This window comes from Pecten maximus, chromosome 8, assembly GCF_902652985.1.
Source record: "Pecten maximus chromosome 8, xPecMax1.1, whole genome shotgun sequence".
In the NCBI taxonomy this organism is placed as follows: Eukaryota; Metazoa; Mollusca; class Bivalvia; order Pectinida; family Pectinidae; genus Pecten; species Pecten maximus.
This window is the reverse complement of record NC_047022.1, coordinates 34,297,864-34,321,885: the sequence shown is the minus strand read 5'-3', so window position 1 is coordinate 34,321,885 and position 24,022 is coordinate 34,297,864. Positions and strand designations below refer to the sequence as shown.

General features: G+C 37.8%; 1 protein-coding gene and 1 long non-coding RNA gene across 4 annotated transcripts in view; one reads left to right on the top strand and one right to left on the bottom strand.

The window, feature by feature from the left end:
* Positions 1–15,190, bottom strand: part of LOC117333286 (putative methyltransferase DDB_G0268948) — a 33,302-nt gene extending 18,112 nt beyond the window's left edge. Inside the window, exon 1 of one of the 3 annotated variants that reach the window (XM_033892517.1) lies at positions 15,169–15,190. The gene's annotated coding sequence lies outside the window, so the exon portion shown is untranslated. Of the gene's footprint in view, positions 1–2,123; positions 2,145–2,242; positions 2,268–15,168 lie in introns of those variants that run through there. The other 2 variants (XM_033892519.1, XM_033892518.1) reach the window with 2 other exon arrangements.
* On the top strand, positions 6,393–8,052 carry LOC117333287. Its single transcript, XR_004533869.1, has 2 exons — positions 6,393–6,487; positions 7,877–8,052. It is a non-coding gene; the product is annotated as an uncharacterized LOC117333287 (long non-coding RNA).
* Positions 15,191–24,022: the final 8,832 nt, after the last annotated feature.

The window sequence follows — 24,022 nt, the reverse complement described above, 5'->3', positions numbered from 1 at the left end:
CACACACTACATACCACACACACTACATACCATACACACTACATACCATACACACTACTTACCATACACACTACACACCACAGACACTACATACCACACACACTACACACCACACACACTACATACCATACACACACTGCATACCATACACACTACATACCATACACACTACATACCATACACATTACATACTACATACCACACACACTACATACCATACACACTACATACCACACATTACATACCATACATACTACATACTATACACCATACACACTACATACCATACACACTACATACCATACACACTACATACCATACACACTACATACCATACACACTACATACCATACACACTACATACCATACACACTACATACCATACACACTACATACCATACATACTACATACCACACACACTACATACCATACACACTACATACCACACACCATATACACTACATATCATACACACTACGTACCACACACACTACATACCATACACACTACATACCATACATACTACATACCACACACACTACATACCACAAACACTACATACCATACACACTATATACCATACACACTTACATACCATACATACTGACATACCAACATACATACATACCATACACACTACATACAGACTACATACCATACACACTACATACCACACACACTACAATACCATACAACACTACATACCATACACACTACATACCACAAACACTACATACCATACACAAATTACATATCACATACATACTACATACCATACACACTACATACCATACCATTACATACCTACACTACTACATCACACACATACATACCAACAACACTACATACCATACACACTACATACCATACACACTTACATTACCACAAACATTACATACAAGACCACTACTACATTACCACTATTACCTAACAAACACTACATAACAATACACACTACATACCACACACACTACATACCATACACACTACATACCATACATACTACATACCATACACACTACATACCATACACACTACATACCACACACACTACATACCATACACACTACATACCATACACCATACACCTACATCCATACACACTGCATAACCATACCACTACAATAACATACCCATACCACTACATACCATAACATACTACATCCTACACACTACATACCATACACACTACATACCATAACACAACTGCATACCAACACACTACATACCATACAACACACTAATTACCAATAAAGTACCACACACATAAAAACCCAGACACACTACAATCCCATAACACACTACATACCACACCTATTCCTACCATACACACTACATACAATACACACTACATACCACACATATAACATACCATACACACTACATACCATACACACTACATACCATACACACTACATACCACACACACTACATACCATACACACTACATACCATACACACTACATACCATACACACTACATACTACATACCATACATACTACATACTACATACTACATACCATACACACTACATGCCATACAACACGTACTATTCACACTACAGTACATATCATACACACCAACTACCATACAAATGTACATACTATATACCACAAACACCCATACCATACACACCACATACCATACAACATATACTATTCACACTACGTACATATAACTGATCACGATTGAATCATGGTTTATCACTTATCTTCCCTACTGGGTTCTTGAACCCTACCGGAGTAATCAAGCATGCACTTCACGAAGTAACTAAAACTGATTAACAGTCAAAATTCAAATAATCAAGTTTTCTTTAATTTAAGGTAATTTGCCAAACGGTTTACAATAATTTTTCTGTGTTGATAGAAGAATGAACATCGCTACGATTTCAACTGACGAAAACAGCAAATAGTCATCGTGTCACGACCCTTGGCTACGTAAATAGGTATGTAGTATTAGTCAGATCACATATGACCAATAACATAGGTCACAGCTGACCAACAATTGAGGTCACAGCTAACTGACAAATCAGGTCACATTTGACAAATAAATCAGGTCATGGCTGACCAACAAATGAAGTCAAAATGACCTAGAAATCCACGAAATCAGGTCGCAGCTTACCTGAAATAAGGTCACAGATTACCGACAAATCAAGTCACAGCTGACCAACAAATCACCGCAGTTCAAAGAAGTCATATTTAAATTAGAGCACAAAGCCTCCCATATCGAGCAATTTCTACCTGTATCTTCTTCCCCACGATTTTTAAGGGGCGATTCATTGGAACAGCAATCCGTTGTTTTCTCCAAAAAGAGTCTTTGTTCCTCTCGTTGAACTGTGACACATTTGGTATTGGAATCCATCCGTGACTTCATACGTTTTTATTTCATAGTTATAATTACCGATTCATGACACTGGTTGTACGATGATATGTACAGTATGTTACCTTATGGTGTGACATTTTCCTCGAGAAAGACGTGTATATCAACAACTTACAGCCTACAAAATTAATGTAAGTCAGTAGGACGTTCGTCAACCAAGGTAAGTACATACATGTATGACGGAATCAGGTCAATCAATGTCAGAAGGACGTGGGTTCAACCAAGGTTAGTAGCTAGCACGCGGGTCAACCAAGGTCAGTAGGGACGCAGGTTCCGTAGTATAAGACTTCTATTTGGTTGAGTTTATTTTGTTTAAAGTCATATTAACAGCCATTGCCATTAAAGGACGTGCCAGGTTTTGGAGGTGGAGAAAAGTCGGAGAACCCGGAGAAAAAACACTAGCCTACGGTCAGTACCTGGCAACTGCCCCACGTAGGTTTCGAACTCGCAACCCCGAGTTGGAGGGGTAATGGTATAGTGTCGGGACATCTTAACCAGTCCGCCACCGCGACCCCTAGGACTAACACCGTGTCAGGCCCTTGCCCGAACTGTTGTGAAGATATTCTGACTTAACAGTTTGGTTTTGTTTAATTTGTTTAACGTCCTATTAACAGCCAGGGTCATTTGATGGCGTGTCAGGTTTGGAGGTGGAGGAAAGCCAGAGTACCCGGAGAAAAACCACCGAAAACTACCTGGCAACTGCCCCACGTAGGTTTTGAACTCGCAACCCAGAGGTGGAGGGCTAGTGATAAAGTGTCGGGACACCTTAACCACTCGGCCACCGCGGCCCCTCAACAGTTCTAAAGTTAGAAACTAGTTTGATGTATGAACATATACTTAAGAAATAATTAACGATGATTCGTGTATTATTGCAGGATATACAACGAGGACGAGGATATTTTGCAATTAAATTAATAACGAAGGCCGCAGGCCTGAGTTATTAATTAAAATTGCAAAATATCCGAGTCCGAGTTGTATATCCAGCAATAATACACGTGTCAAAGTTGATTATTTCTATTCTACCATGTACTGTTTAGTTCTGAGATCGACCTCTTTTTATAAGAAAAACAGCAAAGAAACCCCGGAAAAACCTTGTAATTTATTTCTTAAGTATTGTGTTATTTGTTGATGAAATATAAGGCAATACAGTACTACGATCAAGAGCATCTATCATATGGCATTGATTTTGAAAATTTAAAAAAAAAAGGATAAAAAAAAAGGGGGGGGGGGGGGGGGGGGGGGGCTCCGTAGGATTCGAACTCGCGTCGTGATAAAAATATATTGAAAGACTAACCCATTAGCCCACTCGGCGATAGTAACCTTTTACGAAACGGCTGAATATTAGATATTTAAAATTGTAACAGCCGTGACTCACGACCGTGTATTATTGTCACGAGCATGGGTTATTGGAAAATAATACATGGTTTTAAACCAATCAAAACTGGCGGTACATAGCAAACATGGTAGAATTAACAATCCTGTTGAGAACGACCTGGTTTACATTCAATTGCAGGACAACAACTTCTGACATGTTACATTATGTTGATCATATTAAACAGACATGTAATAAAAGATCCCAGTCCGTTTAAGTCCAAAAACAGCATCAAAGAGACATAATGTATTTGATGTAGTTGTAAATAGAAATTTGTTTCACAGCAATGGCAAAAACATAGTCTCGTCTTGTACATATGTATATATGTAAGTTTATATTTATCTACAAGTTCACATTACATCAAAACTCGGCACATCTACGGCATCACGAGACATCCCGAGACCCCGAGACATCCCGAGACATCCCGGTCATTACAGTGTGAGGAGTCACTTTCCCCGCATTATGTGTCCTGCTGTCGACCTAACATGTTTATTATACTGCCCTATCGGATCGCCATAGAACGGTGTCACACCAATTCGAAACCTTTGTTGTTGATGGTTCTTCTCAATATACTACATTCCGACCCTTCCAATGAAACCAAACCCTCCCTATAAACTGAAATAGAGTGTTAAATTTGACACTGTTCACGTCAATCATTACGAAATGAACGGAAACGACGGTGACATCGGTACGCGTACCTGTTGGATAAATATTGATGTAAACAACCACAACATCACGTCATGCATTTATGTATACGAAAACAACTACCATACTTTTTTCACCATAGACGACACCGATCAAGTCTGTGACTAGACCGGATAAAACTCGTCCCAAACGTTTGTGATGTCATACACTTGGATAGGCATCGGAATTTAACTCTATCCGTACTTTTGGTTCTTTCCGGATTCCTTGCCGGATGTAGTTATTGTGTAAGGCTCGCTCCCAGAAGTTTAAACAAAATTGCGGACAACATAAGCATGTTGGTGTTGTAAAGTGTACTTATCTACCGATGTTGAGTAATATTTACAGTTTCCATTATTTCTGAATCGATAATTTTGAGCAAAGATGGGTCCTTACTGGATTTTGCCATAGTTATGATATCCGTTGGAGGCAGATTAAAAAACTTGAGTTGGTCTGAGACATCGTGAACAAATCCACGACTACGTACGTGTAATGACGGTGCTTGATTTGTCCGATTTGTTTGATCGGTAATATAAATGCCTCGAGCACTATGTGGTATCAATTTGTCACGTGATTGTCTGTTTAGTTTTCTCGACCGGGCACACGTGACACCGAGTAGGCGAATGTTCGGCGGATACCTATCAAATCCGTCTTTAGATTCTATTACTTAGACTCTAAGTTACTTTACAAAGTTGGTATTAACTCAAAGCTCATAACTCTGACAATAAAAAATAACAAAAAAAAAAAAAAAAAATACCCAGAGATTATTAAATATTTTCACGGGAACAAAAATTGAGCGTATATAGTAATTTTCAAAATAAATCACCTATTACCCCGATAGTAAATATGTAACACGGCAATATTAGACATGGACTGATCAATCCAATTGTTTGTTTAGGGAATCTTGGGCACAATATACAGACAAATCAATTTCAGTAACTTTAACATATCGTCTCGACTATAGTCACAAACGGGGTAGAGGGGACAATAATAAATTTTTCTTTGTTTTCATGGTAAATACTCAAATGTGATTGGTCGAAAAATTCTTTTCATTTAAGGATTGAATCTTGATTTGGTCGATTTCATGGGGTCATGAATTGAGTTGCTCTTGAGACAAATTTAATGAACTGCGAAGCAGTTCATGTTGAATTTGTCTCAAGAGCAACTCAATTCATGACCCCATGAAATCGACCAAATCTAGATTCAATCCTTATATTTCAATTGTTTTTTTTTCGAATAAAAAAGTCGGTCTAGATATTAATATCTTGTAGCTTGTGCAAGTCTAAATGCGGAAAAGTCCGAGGAGTTCCGGATTGTGCATGTCTTGTCGGTCGAGTAAAATAGTCCGCAATTTTAGGATTAAAAACAGCATTATTTTGTCCAAAAAAAAAAGTATCTAGCATATCTGGTCTTTCATAAAATACAAGCATACATTATAAATTTGATAATTTTAATAAGAGCGAAGCTCTTCGGGCAGCAAAGCTGCCCGAGCGAAGCTCTTTACCGTTAACGTGCAAGTATGTACAGTATTCTAGTCCAGCTTCGCATAACGTCGTACGGGATGGTACAGCCTGAACATTTTCTGCCGGAAGAGAGCGTGTGCAACCCGCTCCAGTTGTCTGCAGAAACTGTAGAAAAAGTCGAACGTTACGTAAATCCAGTTGGTGTGTTCATAATTCTGACTAATTATTTTTGTAAAAAATATCTCTTATAGTGTGCGAATAAAATGTAGCTCGAGTTATGGTTTCGAGGACGGAACTGGGAACATTCGGCATATTTCCGATGATTGCCGAAAATGTACCGAGATGTTGCACCCTCCATGTCGTTCCTAGGCAACGTGGTTGCTATATAAATCTAGCCAATCAGATCGCGAGGTCGATTGTCCGCCATTACCTCCGTCAATTTGTCGGACCTCAGTTGAACACCGCGAGAATACATATGTAAACAGAAAATGGTAAAAACGGTGTCGTGGGGAACTGGCAACAGTTACGGCCGATACCCTGATAGATTGGAGGGCGGTGTTGTTTATTCTACAATTCATGGAACCTAAAACGTAAGTAAAAGCGATATAAAAATGAGCTGGAGGTGGGTGAAGGCGTACAAAACCATGTCAAAACGAAAGTAGAAGCTACAAGGTAATGTCACCGCTGTGTACTGTACAGCAAGACTAGTGTAACGAAGTACATGTATGTGTAGTACATGTATTTACTGCGAAAGTTTGGAATCTTGTCTTCATGTATTTAGTCATCAACAGTGTACTTTCACTTTCTCGTGGCAAGGTTTGCCTAACGTTATACTGCAGTCTGATATGTATGTCTGGTGTAGTGTTAGGGCCAGAGGAAACTCGGGCTATCTGATACCATTTGAAACACACTCATCATGTATGCATGCTTTTATTACTGTTAACTTATACCACAGGGGCATGTCTAGCCTTATTTAAAAAAAAAATAGCCAGATATACCCATATAAAGACTTTATATATAAGTATTTCTGGCTATTTTTAAAATATATGACGAGACATGTCCATGTGGTTATATCAAATGCATTAGCTATTAATTTTCAATGGTGCCCAATACCAGTTTTAATTAAAAAATGATAATCTCTCAAATCTTACTGTATTTCTAATTCTACTATAGAACACAGTATATACATAAGGTTGGTAGAGACATTAAGTTTACATTGTAGTTACCAGCTATGTTACTGTTACCAACAATATCAATGTTGCAAAATTACATCTGATTCACACTTAACCTTATTTTCCCCTCACAGATTACTAAATGTACTGCCACATGAAATGTGTATATTACTGGAATGCCTCCATTTGGCACTAATATTTGGGATATCTAATGATAATGTGATATTTTTTAATGAAACACTTTCCTGTTGATTATCATATTGGCATTGAGTGAAAATGAAAATATTCTATAACTAAATATTTAATAAACCACATTTGAATCTATAAACCAGTCAAACATAATGATGTGACAGCTTGACTAATTGTATGCATTTGATTTTCCTTCCTCCATAATAAACATCAGTAACTACAATATAATACAAGTGAAATTTTGAAACTGTCTATTCTAATCCCCGAGTGTTATTAATCCATGACCTTATCCACCATCAGTAAACATATCTTATCCGACCCCACCCCCTGAGTATTCTAACATCCATGACCTTGCCTGATATGAATCCTGAGCTTTCTAATTTACCAATTAAAATACATGTAAAATGTATGTACATAGGTTTTCTATTTTCTTGTCTATAAAGTAAACAGCAAGCATGTCAAAAGACTTAATGTATAGGGTGGGAATCCTATTTGTTGAGATAGTGTAAAGCATACTCCGGACATGTAGAAAAAATGAAAGCTTTAGCTTAAGAGTGTTGTCATTAAATGAAAAATATGTTGAAAAAAAAAACATTTGTAACTATTGTATTTTTTCAGATACAGCTTTGGAAGTTGTGTCAGCAGCAGCTGAAATAAAGAGGCTAGAACAACAACTACATAGATATGAGCTGCTGAATTTGCACCATGAACAACAAAATACTACATCTTTCTCAAGTGTTATATTGATAGTGATATTAATCAGAAATAAAATCGATTGACATCCTGAATTGTAACTGTTGTCTAGATTTTTTATCCATCCTGGATCCACTTCTAGTTATAACTAGACATAACATTGTCAGACCTGTATTGTACTGTACTGCACTTTATAGTTTTGATTACTATACAGGTTTGGGTATTACATATTTGAAATTACTCATTTAAGCTCACTGATTATTCTACTTTGTATCAAGGCTAATAAGGGGAAATAATCAAAGACAATTAACAGTCCAGTGTCTTGGTTATAGCTCTGTCTACATTGGAACATAACAATTGTTCCTCTAATCAACCACAGGGACATGTCTTGTCTTATATTAAAAAAAAACCTAGAAATACCTATATAAATTAACAGTATAGCTATTTCTGGCTACAAAATGTATTTATTTTTAAATAGAAGACTAGACATGCCCCTGTGAATCAAGTTTACATGTTCACCATTGGTGTTGAAGTGATGCAATTTTATGTTTATCATTACATGATCATTACATGGTGATTTTTTTCAAAGACTGAGAAAGTACATCTGTACAGATATGTATAAAAACTGGATTTTCTGGGAAGATTTAAAAAAAAAATTAAAATTGGTTCAAAACACATCAATTTCTAATTCCACATACAGGACGCATAAATTGTACACTATTCAATAATGGTTGGGTTACACTTTCTGAAGTGAAAGCAGCAGCAATTCATTTGGACATTCACATAAAAGTATGGTTGAAAGGAAGCAATGGAAATAATTGGCATGTATTCAATGTCATGCTTTGATCCTTCAACTACATGGGGCCATATACCTACAGTTGAACTGCTGTTTAGAAAACTCTCATTTTTGGTATATACAGAGATAAATGTCTGGTATATAAACATATTATATGCAATAAATCATTCATATGTCTCTGGTAATGATCACACATGTCTCTGGTAATGATCACACGTCTCTGGTAATGATCACACATACTGTACTATGCAAAACCAAGGGCGACAACAATTCCAAATGGTCAACACCAAACAGAAAATAAAAAAAAAATGTTGGGTTTTGAAAGTCAGCACAAAGCAATGGAGATAACGAATTCACAAACATTCCTGCAAATTCATAAAATCCTTTGCATGTTGATATTGACCATAGATCTACATACTACAAAGCATTTCACAAGTTTCTGAGAAATAGCATCTTCAGAAAAGTCATTCTGGTTTCCGGTTATTATTACTTTCTTGTTATTAAACGGCGAAACGTTTATCACTATATTTTTATGTTATACATTGGCATACTAGCTAGCTTCGCTCTTTTCAGGCATTGCCTGTTTCATATTAATTAATCCATGTTTATAACAACAATGCAGAAAAAGTGAAATAGTTCCGCGGAAGGACTTTAACCATGTATTCATACGCACTGATCAGTGTTAATCTGGTCAAATTCATGAGCAAATGAAACAGATTAAGTTTGGTAGTTTCATCGAGTCCAACTTGAGTAGAAATTGAAATATTCTTCTATGAAAGAAATTCCTAGAATGGCGCGAAAAATGTGACGTCACAATACGACAATTGACGTTGCGTATTGATTTGAGAAAAAGAATCCCATTTAAAACCAGTAAAATTGTACATAAAACATGTTTTAAATTAGAAAATCATTTTCAAAAATTAATTATAAGCGTTGATGTCAATTATAGCGGATTCTTACAGAAGTTTGCAAACAAAATGTGTTTCATACCCCGATGAAACTAAAAAAAAAATGACATCAATGCTTGATTGAATTCTGACGAAGAGAGTCATAGATGTGGTACAAAAAAAATAACTAACGTTACTTATAGTGATGTCATAATACCTTACATGGTATAGTGATAATGAGTCATAATACCTTACACTGTATAGTGATAATAAGTCATAATACCTTACATTGTATAGTGATAATACCCTACATTGTATAGTGATAATACCTTACATTGTATAGTGATAATAAGTCATAATACCTTACATTGTATAGTGACAATAAGTCATAACACCTTACACTGTATCGTGATCATAAGTCATAATACATTACATTGTATAGTGATAATAAGTCATGACACCTTACATTGTATAGTGATAATAAGTCATAATACATTACATTGTATAGTGATAATAAGTCATGATACCTTACATTGTATAGTGATAATAAGTCATGATACCTTACATTGTTAGTGATAATAAGTCATAATACCTTACACTGTATAGTGATAATAAGTCATGACACCTTACATTGTATAGTGATAATAAGTCATAATACCTTACATTGTTAGTGATAATAAGTCATAATACCTTACATTGTATAGTGATAATACCCTACATTGTATAGTGATAATACCTTACATTGTATAGTGATAATAAGTCATAATACCTTACATTGTATAGTGACAATAAGTCATAACACCTTACACTGTATAGTGATCATAAGTCATAATACATTACATTGTATAGTGATAATAAGTCATGACACCTTACATTGTATAGTGATAATAAGTCATAATACATTACATTGTATAGTGATAATAAGTCATGATACCTTACATTGTATAGTGACAATAAGTCATGATACATTACATTGTATAGTGATAATAAGTCATAATACCTTACATGGTATAGTGATAATAAGTCATAATACCTTACATTGTATAGTGACAATAAGTCATGATACCTTACATTGTATAGTGACAATAAGTCATAATACCTTACATTGTATAGTGATAATAAGTCATAATACCTTACATGGTATAGTGATAATAAGTCATAATACCTTACATTGTATAGTGATAATAGGTCATAATACCTTACATTGTATAGTGACAATAAGTCATAATACCTTACATGGTATAGTGATAATAAGTCATAATACATTACATTGTATAGTGATAATAGGTCATAATACCTTACATTGTATAGTGATAATAAGTCACGATACATTACATTGTATAGTGATAATAAGTCATGATACCTTACATTGTATAGTGATAATAAGTCATAATACCTTACATTGCATGGTGATAATAAGTCATAATACCTTACATTGTATAGTGATAATAAGTCATGATACCTTACATTGTATAGTGATAATAAGTCATGACACCTTACATTGTATAGTGATAATAAGTCATGACACCTTGCATTGTATAGTGATAATAAGTCATAATACCTTACACTGTATAGTGATAATAAGTCATGAAACCTTACACTGTATAGTGATAATAAGTCATAACAAATTACATTGTATAGTGATAATAAGTCATCATACCTTACATTGTATAGTGATAATAAGTCATAATACATTACATTGTATAGTGATAATAAGTCATAACACCTTACACTTATAGTGATGATAAGTCATGACACCTTACATTGTATAGTGATAAGTCATTATACCTTACACTGTATAGTGATAATAAGTCATGATACCTTACATTGTATAGTGATAATAAGTCATGATACCTTACATTGTATAGTGATAATAAGTCATAATACCTTACATTGTATAGTGATAATAAGTCATAATACCTTACATTGTATAGTGATAATAAGTCATAATACCTTACATTGTATAGTGATAATAAGTCATAATACCTTACACTGTATAGTGATAATAAGTCATGATACCTTACATTGTATAGTGATAATAAGTCATGATACCTTACATTGTACAGTGATAATAAGTCATTATACCTTACATTGTATAGTGATAATAAGTCATAACACCTTACATTGTATAGTGATAATAAGTCATAACATCTTACATTGTATAGTGATAATAAGTCATAATACCTTACATTGTATAGTGATAATAAGTCATAATACCTTACATTGTATAGTGATAATAAGTCATGATACCTTACATTGTATACTGATAATAAGTCATCATACCTTACATTGTATAGTGATAATAAGTCATGATACCTTACATTGTTTTGTTTTCATCCACATAATCGTAATTAAAGGGATAGTGACGTTTTTTTTCCGCCAACACCTTTTTTTACCGATACAAAAACGCTTTTCTCGCGTAATTTTCAACGTAAAGAAAGCTACACACGTTTATTTCTTTTCTCCTTATATGGTTATATCAATTTAAGCAGGCGAGGTTTTTGTGTGAAAATAACTTAGATCATAATTATTATATATATATGAGTATGCTGAACACAAGACTGTCAATGTCATCTATTTTAAAGCTAAATCTACTAGACAAACGTTCGGATGGTTGGTTCTATTCATAGTTTTTATCATGTTTGTAAACAGGAGAACAGCATATTCCACGAGCCGGATATCAACTTTGTTCTCTCTCTGTCAGTCACGGTACGATTTTGATTTTATGCGACATGATCTGTAATTGCAGATTTACTGATCTGAGGCTCAGATTGTTTCGGTTCCGGGTCTTACTTGGCTCCAAATCTGATGTCTCCGATGTACGAGGCGTCCCAGCTCGTGCATCCGCGTTTGTAAACTCATTGACCCCCACTGACATGTTTTATATATGTTCATAAATAGTACTGTTATACATGTATTTAGGAGAGTCGTGCGGGTTTTAGTATGCATGGCCTTTCCGTGGTCACCAATTTCATATCGACATTGTATTTTGTCATGACTTGTGTGACAAGGTCTCACGCGAAAAGACAACTCATATAACAAAAGGTGCTCTCGTTATGTTACTATTGACACCCTCTCACATTGAGCCTGGCTGTTTCGAGTTCCACGTGTTGATGTTGGTTGGAGGAAGGTAAAGTTAAAAATAAAATCTCTGATTTCAGTCATTTGACCCTAATGACCTAAAACGTAGTTTCGTTCCTTCACTTGTTGTACAGGTAATATACAAGTACGTAGTGGAACATAATTTGTTTATTTATCTCTGTGATTTGAATGTACGAATTATTTCATTTTTGGGTTTAAATTTATCCAGAAACACTTTTCCATTCCGACCGTTCTGTTCACAGATCCCATGCCTCGTTCAAATTTCCAACTATACGTTTACACATTAGATTCTTACTGTCAATGCTCCAGTGTTTTCATTAATTTCTTGTGGAACAAAACGTAGGGAGATTTTGACAAGGAATTGATGGATTAGTGTAATAAATTCAGTATTACATGAACACGATATTTATAGCGGCAGCCTGCGTTATAAAAGCCTCTACTGTCTATTACCGATATCAATAATCACGTGGGGTTCTTTACCTTGTTCATACATCTTTCTATTGACCGATATCATTGCTGCACAGCCCATACTCCCTGTTTTATACAATGTAAGGAATGGTCTGATTTAATCTTTAAAGCTCCGCTGTACCTGCTACTCGCGTGGCATAATTCGTAAGAGGCAAACAAACTTGGGATCTTGTATTTTGTCTGATTTCTAACCAACACTTTTGCTTTTGCTTCTCCAAAAACTGGAACGTGTCACCATTTGCTTGATGTTCAGATGAGGTTGGCGGTAAGGACTCGTCCGCTATCAGTAGAATGTAGTGGGTGTTATATGTTGTCAATTGTATGTAAAATATCAAGCCAAACATTTGATTCGACATGAACGCAAATTACTGAAAAAACGCACGAAGTCGATGACTTTGCTTTCGAATAAGGATAAAAACCGATTTAATATTGTAAGCTGCGTTACACAGAGCCTTGTAAAGTTAAATATGGATTTAATCCAATGAGTTCCTTCTAGTCGGATAATCGAAATTCCCGTGTTGTCGGTACATGTATATAGTGATGAAATTCCTCATATATATGGTGTGTAAATTTCAGTATCGTCAGTAAGGCTGGAAAGAGGTGGTTGTTTTCATACCTTGTAAAAAGAGGTATCTTAAGTTTATTATGCAAATGCATATGATAATTTGTCAAGCCATCAGTATAACTACTTTGAAGTGAGATTTGGACGCTAAGTGTCGTATCTGTACCATATATCGGAGTGAACGAAGTAAATATTTGTGCAGTATTTCTAGACAGGAAGTCGGCGATATCACGCGTACCTGTCATGAGTAATGGGATATTTTTAGATTAAATTGGTGATAAGGGATCCTTGGGCGGCGTAACTTTTTATCCTGGTATCACAACGGAAATATCGGTTCATTGTACTTATACAGTTTCAAATTATCAATTCCGAAGTCCAAATTTGTATTATACAATCTTGTGTAGCTCTGTGTTGGTAGTTTTTGGGAATATCCACGAACACACCAGCGCTGTCCGAGGTCCAAACTGATTTATAAAACATGCAAGCCTTCGGCCAAGCCAGTCGAATGGTTCTTGGTTGTTATTTCAAATACTACCAAAATATTACTCTTACTGTATCTTATTGTATTTCTAGTAGTGTAGTACTGTTTATATATCATGTGATTGTATTTGTATTCTCTGTGTCTTGACAAAGTGGCGGTTTGCCTCCCTTGATATTTTTTTTTTCATTTTCCACACTGTTAGAGTTACTTCTTTGCCGCATACAACGTTTACTTATTGAATCAATTAAGTAAAAAGAAGACAAAGAAAATCCGAAAATACTGATAGCAATATAATACAAGGCAACGTTCAGTAAGCACTTTTATCATAAAATTCTTTATCTCACTGGAGGCGATGCTCCTGTGTCAATAAAACTTTAATTCTTACTAAAAATCGATCAAACGAGAGTAAAACACGAACACAAATAGATTTTCATGACCTCAATCATGCTCAGGCGCTGGTTTGAACATACCGCCCACGTACCCTTACGACGAAGCACATGTAATACCTTATCACTGTACAGGTATATAAAATACACTAATGCTGAAAAAAGTTATCTGCTGTGTGAATTAATCTCCGAAACCACTCCCTACATAAAACATGAAAAAGGAGTGCTAAAATATATTATGATTATTTTTCTATCAAGTTCACTTCGATAAAACAATCTTGTATTAGAAAACTCGATAAAACAATCTTGTATCAGAAAACGAATCGCAAGTGTTTAAAATGGCACCAGGAATATAAAACATAACTTACAGGTATATTTTAAGCCACTGGCCATGACTTATCGGTTACGTATGAACAAGATGGTGCAAGATGATTTCATCTGATACCGCAAAGCATGTTATAAAAAATATATATAGGAACTCGCAGTGAAGACTATTTACAAACAAATATAAGTATATTGATATATTTGTACTTACATGATATACTCGTGCAATGGTGGATTTCGAGATGGAAGAGTCACTAACCAAATAAGACAACGTGATGTTACTATTTATAGAATGTCCCGCTTATCACTTGCGTGCAGTAACGGAACTATCGCATGATCTTAATCTCAAGGTTACAGGCATAGCCAGCAACGTAAGGATTAAGCAGTAGGACGCCACAGCTGAAGCATACAGACGTTACATAACAACACTAATATCACCCCCAATGGTGTGGTATACAGACACCACATAACAGGACTAATATCACTCCCAATGGTGTGGTATACAGACACCACAGAACATGAGTAATATCACTCCCAATGGTGTAGTATACAGACGTCACAGAATAGGAGTAAAATCACTCCCAATGGTGTGGTATACAGACACCACAGAACAGGAGTGATATCACTCCCAATGGTGTGGTATACAGAAAACACATAACAGGAGTAATATCACTCCCAATGGTGTGGTATACAGACACCACATAACAGGAGTAATATCACTCACATTGGTGTGGTATACAGACACCACATAACAGGAGTAATATCACTCACAATGGTGTGGTATACCGACACCACATAACAGGAGTAATATCACTCCCAATGTGGTATACAGACGTCACATATCAGGAGTAATATCACTCCCAATGGTGTAGTATACAGACGTCACATAACAGGAGTAATATCACCCCCAATGGTGTAGTATACAGACACCACAGAACAGGAGTAATATCACTCCCAATGGTGTGGTATACAGACGTCACAGAACAGGTGTAATATCACTCCCAATGGTGTAGTATACAGACACCACAGAACAGGAGTAATATCACTCACAATGGTGTAGTATACAGACACCACATAACAGGAGTAATATCACTCACAATGGTGTGGTATACAGACACCACATAACAGGAGTAATATCACTCCCAATGGTGTGGTATACAGACACCACAGAACAGGAGTAATATCACTCCCATTGGTGTGGTATACAGACGTCACAGAACAGGAGTAATATCACTCCCAATGGTGTGGTATACATACGTTACATAACAGGAGTAATATCACTCCCAATGGTGTGGTATACAGACATCACAGAACAGGACTAATATCACTCCCAATGGTGTGGTATACAGACACCACAGAACAGGAGTAATATCACTCCCATTGATGTGGTATACAGACACCACAGAACAGGAGTAATATCACTCCCATTGGTGTGGTATACAGACGTCACAGAACAGGAGTAATATCACTCCCAATGGTGTGGTATACAGACGTCACAGAACAGGAGTAAAATCACTCCCAATGGTGTGGTATACAGACACCACATAACAGGAGTAATATCACCCCCAATGATGTGGTATACAGACACCACAGAACAGGAGTAATATCACTCCCAATGGTGTGGTATACAGACACCACAGAACAGGAGTAATATCACTCCCAATGGTGTGGTATACAGACGTCACAGAACAGGAGTAATATCACCCCCAATGGTGTGGTATACAGACACCACAGAACAGGAGTAAAATCACTCCCAATGGTGTGGTATACAGACACAACAGAACAGGAGTAATATCACTCCCAATGGTGTGGTATACAGACACCACAGAACAGGAGTAGTATCACTCCCAATGGTGTGGTATACAGACGTCACAGAACAGGAGTAATATCACCCCCAATGGTGTGGTATACAGACACCACAGAACAGGAGTAATATCACCCCCAATGGTGTGGTATACAGACACCACAAAACAGGAGTAATATCACTCCCAATGGTGTGGTATACAGATACAATATAACAGGAGTAATGTCACCCCCAATGGTGTGGTATACAGACACCACAGAACAGGAGTAGTATCACTCCCAATGGTGTAGTATACAGACGTCACAGAACAGGAGTAATATCACTCCTAATGGTGTAGTATACAGACACCACAGAACAGGAGTAATATCACTCCCAATGGTGTGGTATACAGACACCACATAACATGAGTAATATCACTCCCAATGGTGTAGTATACAGACGTCACAGAATAGGAGTAAAATCACTCCCAATGGTGTGGTATACAGACACCACAGAACAGGAGTGATATCACTCCTAATGGTGTGGTATACAGAAAACACATAACAGGAGTAATATCACTCCCAATGGTGTGGTATACAGACACCACATAACAGGAGTAATATCACTCACATTGGTGTGGTATACAGACACCACATAACAGGAGTAATATCACTCACAATGGTGTGGTATACCGACACCACATAACAGGAGTAATATCACTCCCAATGTGGTATACAGACGTCACATATCAGGAGTAATATCACTCCCAATGGTGTAGTATACAGACGTCACATAACAGGAGTAATATCACCCCCAATGGTGTAGTATACAGACACCACAGAACAGGAGTAATATCACTCCCAATGGTGTAGTATACAGACGTCACAGAACAGGTGTAATATCACTCCCAATGGTGTAGTATACAGACACCACAGAACAGGAGTAATATCACTCACAATGGTGTAGTATACAGACACCACATAACAGGAGTAATATCACTCACAATGGTGTGGTATACAGACACCACATAACAGGAGTAATATCACTCCCAATGGTGTGGTATACAGACGTCACATAACAGGAGTAATATCACTCACAATGGTGTGGTATACAGACACCACAGAACAGGAGTAATATCACTCCCATTGGTGTGGTATACAGACGTCACAGAACAGGAGTAATATCACTCCCAATGGTGTGGTATACATACGTTACATAACAGGAGTAATATCACTCCCAATGGTGTGGTATACAGACATCACAGAACAGGACTAATATCACTCCCAATGGTGTGGTATACAGACACCACAGAACAGGAGTAATATCACTCCCATTGATGTGGTATACAGACACCACAGAACAGGAGTAATATCACTCCCATTGGTGTGGTATACACACGTCACAGAACAGGACTAATATCACTCACAATGGTCTGGTATACAGACGTCACAGAACAGGAGTAATATCACTCCCAATGGTGTGGTATACAGACATCACATAACAGGAGTAATATCACTCCCAATGGTGTAGTATACAGACACCACAGAACAGGAGTAATATCACTCCCAATGGTGTGGTATACAGACATCACATAACATGAGTAATATCACTCCCAATGGTGTGGTATACAGACACCACAGAACAGGAGTAATATCACTCCCAATGGTGTGGTATACAGACACCACAGAACAGGAGTAATATCACTCCCAATGGTGTGGTATACAGACGTCACAGAACAGGAGTAATATCACTCCCAATGGTGTGGTATACAGACGTCACAGAACAGGAGTAAAATCACTCCCAATGGTGTGGTATACAGACACCACATAACAGGAGTAATATCACCCCCAATGGTGTGGTATACAGACACCACAGAACAGGAGTAATATCACTCCCAATGGTGTGGTATACAGACACCACAGAACAGGAGTAATATCACTCCCAATGGTGTGGTATACAGACACCACAGAACAGGAGTAGTATCACTCCCAATGGTGTGGTATACAGACGTCACAGAACAGGAGTAATATCACCCCCAATGGTGTGGTATACAGACACCACAGAACAGGAGTAATATCACTCCCAATGGTGTGGTATACAGATACAATATAACAGGAGTAATATCACCCCCAATGGTGTGGTATACAGACACCACAGAACAGGAGTAATATCACTCCCAATGGTGTGGTATACAGACGTCACAGAACAGGAGTAATATCACCCCCAATGGTGTGGTATACAGACACCACAGAACAGGAGTAATATCACTCCCAATGGTGTGGTATACAGACACAACAGAACAGGAGTAATATCACTCCCAATGGTGTGGTATACAGACACCACAGTACAGGAGTAGTATCACTCCCAATGGTGTGGTATACAGACGTCACAGAACAGGAGTAATATCACCCCCAATGGTGTGGTATACAGACACCAGAGAACAGGAGTAATATCACTCCCAATGGTGTGGTATACAGATACAATATAACAGGAGTAATATCACCCCCAATGGTGTGGTATACAGACACCACAGAACAGGAGTAGTATCACTCCCAATGGTGTAGTATACAGACGTCACAGAACAGGAGTAATATCACTCCTAATGGTGTAGTATACAGACACCACAGAACAGGAGTAATATCACTCCCAATGGTGTGGTATACAGACACCACATAACATGAGTAATATCACTCCCAATGGTGTAGTATACAGACGTCACAGAATAGGAGTAAAATCACTCCCAATGGTGTGGTATACAGACACCACAGAACAGGAGTGATATCACTCCCAATGGTGTGGTATACAGAAAACACATAACAGGAGTAATATCACTCCCAATGGTGTGGTATACAGACACCACATAACAGGAGTAATATCACTCACATTGGTGTGGTATACAGACACCACATAACCGGAGTAATATCACTCACAATGGTGTGGTATACCGACACCACATAACAGGAGTAATATCACTCCCAATGTGGTATACAGACGTCACATATCAGGAGTAATATCACTCCCAATGGTGTAGTATACAGACGTCACATAACAGGAGTAATATCACCCCCAATGGTGTAGTATACAGACACCACAGAACAGGAGTAATATCACTCCCAATGGTGTAGTATACAGACGTCACAGAACAGGTGTAATATCACTCCCAATGGTGTAGTATACAGACACCACAGAACAGGAGTAATATCACTCACATTGGTGTAGTATACAGACACCACATAACAGGAGTAATATCACTCACAATGGTGTGGTATACAGACACCACATAACAGGAGTAATATCACTCCCAATGGTGTGGTATACAGACGTCACATAACAGGAGTAATATCACTCACAATGGTGTGGTATACAGACACCACAGAACAGGAGTAATATCACTCCCATTGGTGTGGTATACAGACGTCACAGAACAGGAGTAATATCACTCCCAATGGTGTGGTATACAGACGTCACAGAACAGGAGTAAAATCACTCCCAATGGTGTGGTATACAGACATCACAGAACAGGACTAATATCACCCCCAATGGTGTGGTATACAGACACCACAGAACAGGAGTAATATCACTCCCAATGGTGTGGTATACAGACACCACAGAACAGGAGTAATATCACTCCCATTGGTGTGGTATACACACGTCACAGAACAGGACTAATATCACTCACAATGGTCTGGTATACAGACGTCACAGAACAGGAGTAATATCACTCCTAATGGTGTGGTATACAGACATCACATAACAGGAGTAATATAACTCCCAATGGTGTGGTATACACACGTCACATAACATGAGTAATATCACCCCCAATGGTGTGGTATACAGACACCACAGAACAGGAGTAATATCACTCCCAATGGTGTGGTATACAGACGTCACAGAACAGGAGTAATATCACCCCCAATGGTGTGGTATACAGACACCACAGAACAGGAGTAATATCACTCCCAATGGTGTGGTATACAGACACAACAGAACAGGAGTAATATCACTCCCAATGGTGTGGTATACAGACACCACAGTACAGGAGTAGTATCACTCCCAATGGTGTGGTATACAGACGTCACAGAACAGGAGTAATATCACCCCCAATGGTGTGGTATACAGACACCAGAGAACAGGAGTAATATCACTCCCAATGGTGTGGTATACAGATACAATATAACAGGAGTAATATCACCCCCAATGGTGTGGTATACAGACACCACAGAACAGGAGTAGTATCACTCCCAATGGTGTAGTATACAGACGTCACAGAACAGGAGTAATATCACTCCTAATGGTGTAGTATACAGACACCACAGAACAGGAGTAATATCACTCCCAATGGTGTGGTATACAGACACCACATAACATGAGTAATATCACTCCCAATGGTGTAGTATACAGACGTCACAGAATAGGAGTAAAATCACTCCCAATGGTGTGGTATACAGACACCACAGAACAGGAGTGATATCACTCCCAATGGTGTGGTATACAGAAAACACATAACAGGAGTAATATCACTCCCAATGGTGTGGTATACAGACACCACATAACAGGAGTAATATCACTCACATTGGTGTGGTATACAGACACCACATAACCGGAGTAATATCACTCACAATGGTGTGGTATACCGACACCACATAACAGGATTAATATCACTCCCAATGTGGTATACAGACGTCACATATCAGGAGTAATATCACTCCCAATGGTGTAGTATACAGACGTCACATAACAGGAGTAATATCACCCCCAATGGTGTAGTATACAGACACCACAGAACAGGAGTAATATCACTCCCAATGGTGTAGTATACAGACGTCACAGAACAGGTGTAATATCACTCCCAATGGTGTAGTATACAGACACCACAGAACAGGAGTAATATCACTCACATTGGTGTAGTATACAGACACCACATAACAGGAGTAATATCACTCACAATGGTGTGGTATACAGACACCACATAACAGGAGTAATATCACTCCCAATGGTGTGGTATACAGACGTCACATAACAGGAGTAATATCACTCACAATGGTGTGGTATACAGACACCACAGAACAGGAGTAATATCACTCCCATTGGTGTGGTATACAGACGTCACAGAACAGGAGTAATATCACTCCCAATGGTGTGGTATACATACGTTACATAACAGGAGTAATATCACTCCCAATGGTGTGGTATACAGACATCACAGAACAGGACTAATATCACTCCCAATGGTGTGGTATACAGACACCACAGAACAGGAGTAATATCACTCCCATTGATGTGGTATACAGACACCACAGAAGAGGAGTAATATCACTCCCATTGGTGTGGTATACACACGTCACAGAACAGGACTAATATCACTCACAATGGTCTGGTATACAGACGTCACAGAACAGGAGTAATATCACTCCTAATGGTGTGGTATACAGACATCACATAACAGGAGTAATATAACTCCCAATGGTGTGGTATACACACGTCACATAACATGAGTAATATCACTCCCAATCGTGTGGTATACAGACACCACAGAACAGGAGTAATATCACTCCCAATGGTGTGGTATACAGACACCACAGAACAGGAGTAATATCACTCCCAATGGTGTGGTATACAGACGTCACAGAACAGGAGTAATATCACTCCCAATGGTGTGGTATACAGACGTCACAGAACAGGAGCAAAATCACTCCCAATGGTGTGGTATACAGACATCACATAACAGGAGTAATATCACCCCAATGGTGTGGTATACAGACACCACAGAACAGGAGTAATATCACTCCCAATGGTGTGGTATACAGACACCACAGAACAGGAGTAATATCACTCCCAATGGTGTGGTATACAGACGTCACAGAACAGGAGTAATATCACCCCCAATGGTGTGGTATACAGACACCACAGAACAGGAGTAATATCACTCCCAATGGTGTGGTATACAGACACAACAGAACAGGAGTAATATCACTCCCAATGGTGTGGTATACAGACACCACAGAACAGGAGTAGTATCACTCCCAATGGTGTGGTATACAGACGTCACAGAACAGGAGTCATATCACCCCCAATGGTGTGGTATACAGACACCACAGAACAGGAGTAATATCACTCCCAATGGTGTGGTATACAGATACAATATAACAGGAGTAATATCACCCCCAATGGTGTGGTATACAGACACCACAGAACAGGAATAGTATCACTCCCAATGGTGTAGTATACAGACGTCACAGAATAGGAGTAATATCACTCCCAATGGTGTGGTATACAGACACCACAGAACAGGAGTAATATCACTCTCAATGGTGTGGTATACAGACACAACAGAACAGGAGTAATATCACTCCCAATGGTGTGGTATACAGACGTCACAGAACAGGAGTAATATCACTCCCAATGGTGTGGTATACAGACACCACATAACAGGACTAATATCACTCCCAATGGTGTGGTATACAGACGTCACAGAACAGGAGTGATATCACTCCCAATGGTGTAGTATACATACGAAGGTAAAGTAGTTGAGAGAAATTTTGTAACGATGAGTGTATTCTATTTCTGTCTAGACGATAGCTTTGTCGGAGCATTGAAGTAGATTTGCATCAAGAAACATCGATATATCACAAAAAATCCCATAGATATTTGCGCCCACCACTGAATGATAAATAGTGACTCTACATATGTCAGACTGATCCATTCCCCACCCTTTCCCTTCTTTCCTCTTTTCTTTTTAATAATCTGTTAACAAGAAAAAACATCATATGAAACCTCAGATAGATCTAAGAATACATTTGATAACAAATAAGCTATCAACCTCCAAGACTGATAAGATTTAAAACTAAAATATTCCTCCAGTACTTTTCAAGAAATAGCGATTCTCAAATTCTCAAATCCAAGATGCCCACCTCTTGGCCATTTTGTTTTCCTGAAGAGAAACAGAATTGAATGGGCAAAACTGGGGACCAAGTGAAACCTACATGTGAAGTTTGAGAAATATCCCTCTGGAACTTTTCAAGAAATAGCGATAACAAACTTCAACTCTCATAATGACCTCCACTTAGCCATTTTGCTTTCTTGATCAAAAATCAAAATTGAATTGGCACAACTAGGGACCAAGGGGAACTTATCCGCGAAGTTTAATAAATATATACATCCAGAAGTTTAAAAAAAAAACCCAGCGATAACAAGGTCGCTTACGGACGGACGACGGATCATGGAAATAGGACGATTTGAATAAATGGTGGGCTTAACATTCACAAATACCTCACAGGAAAAT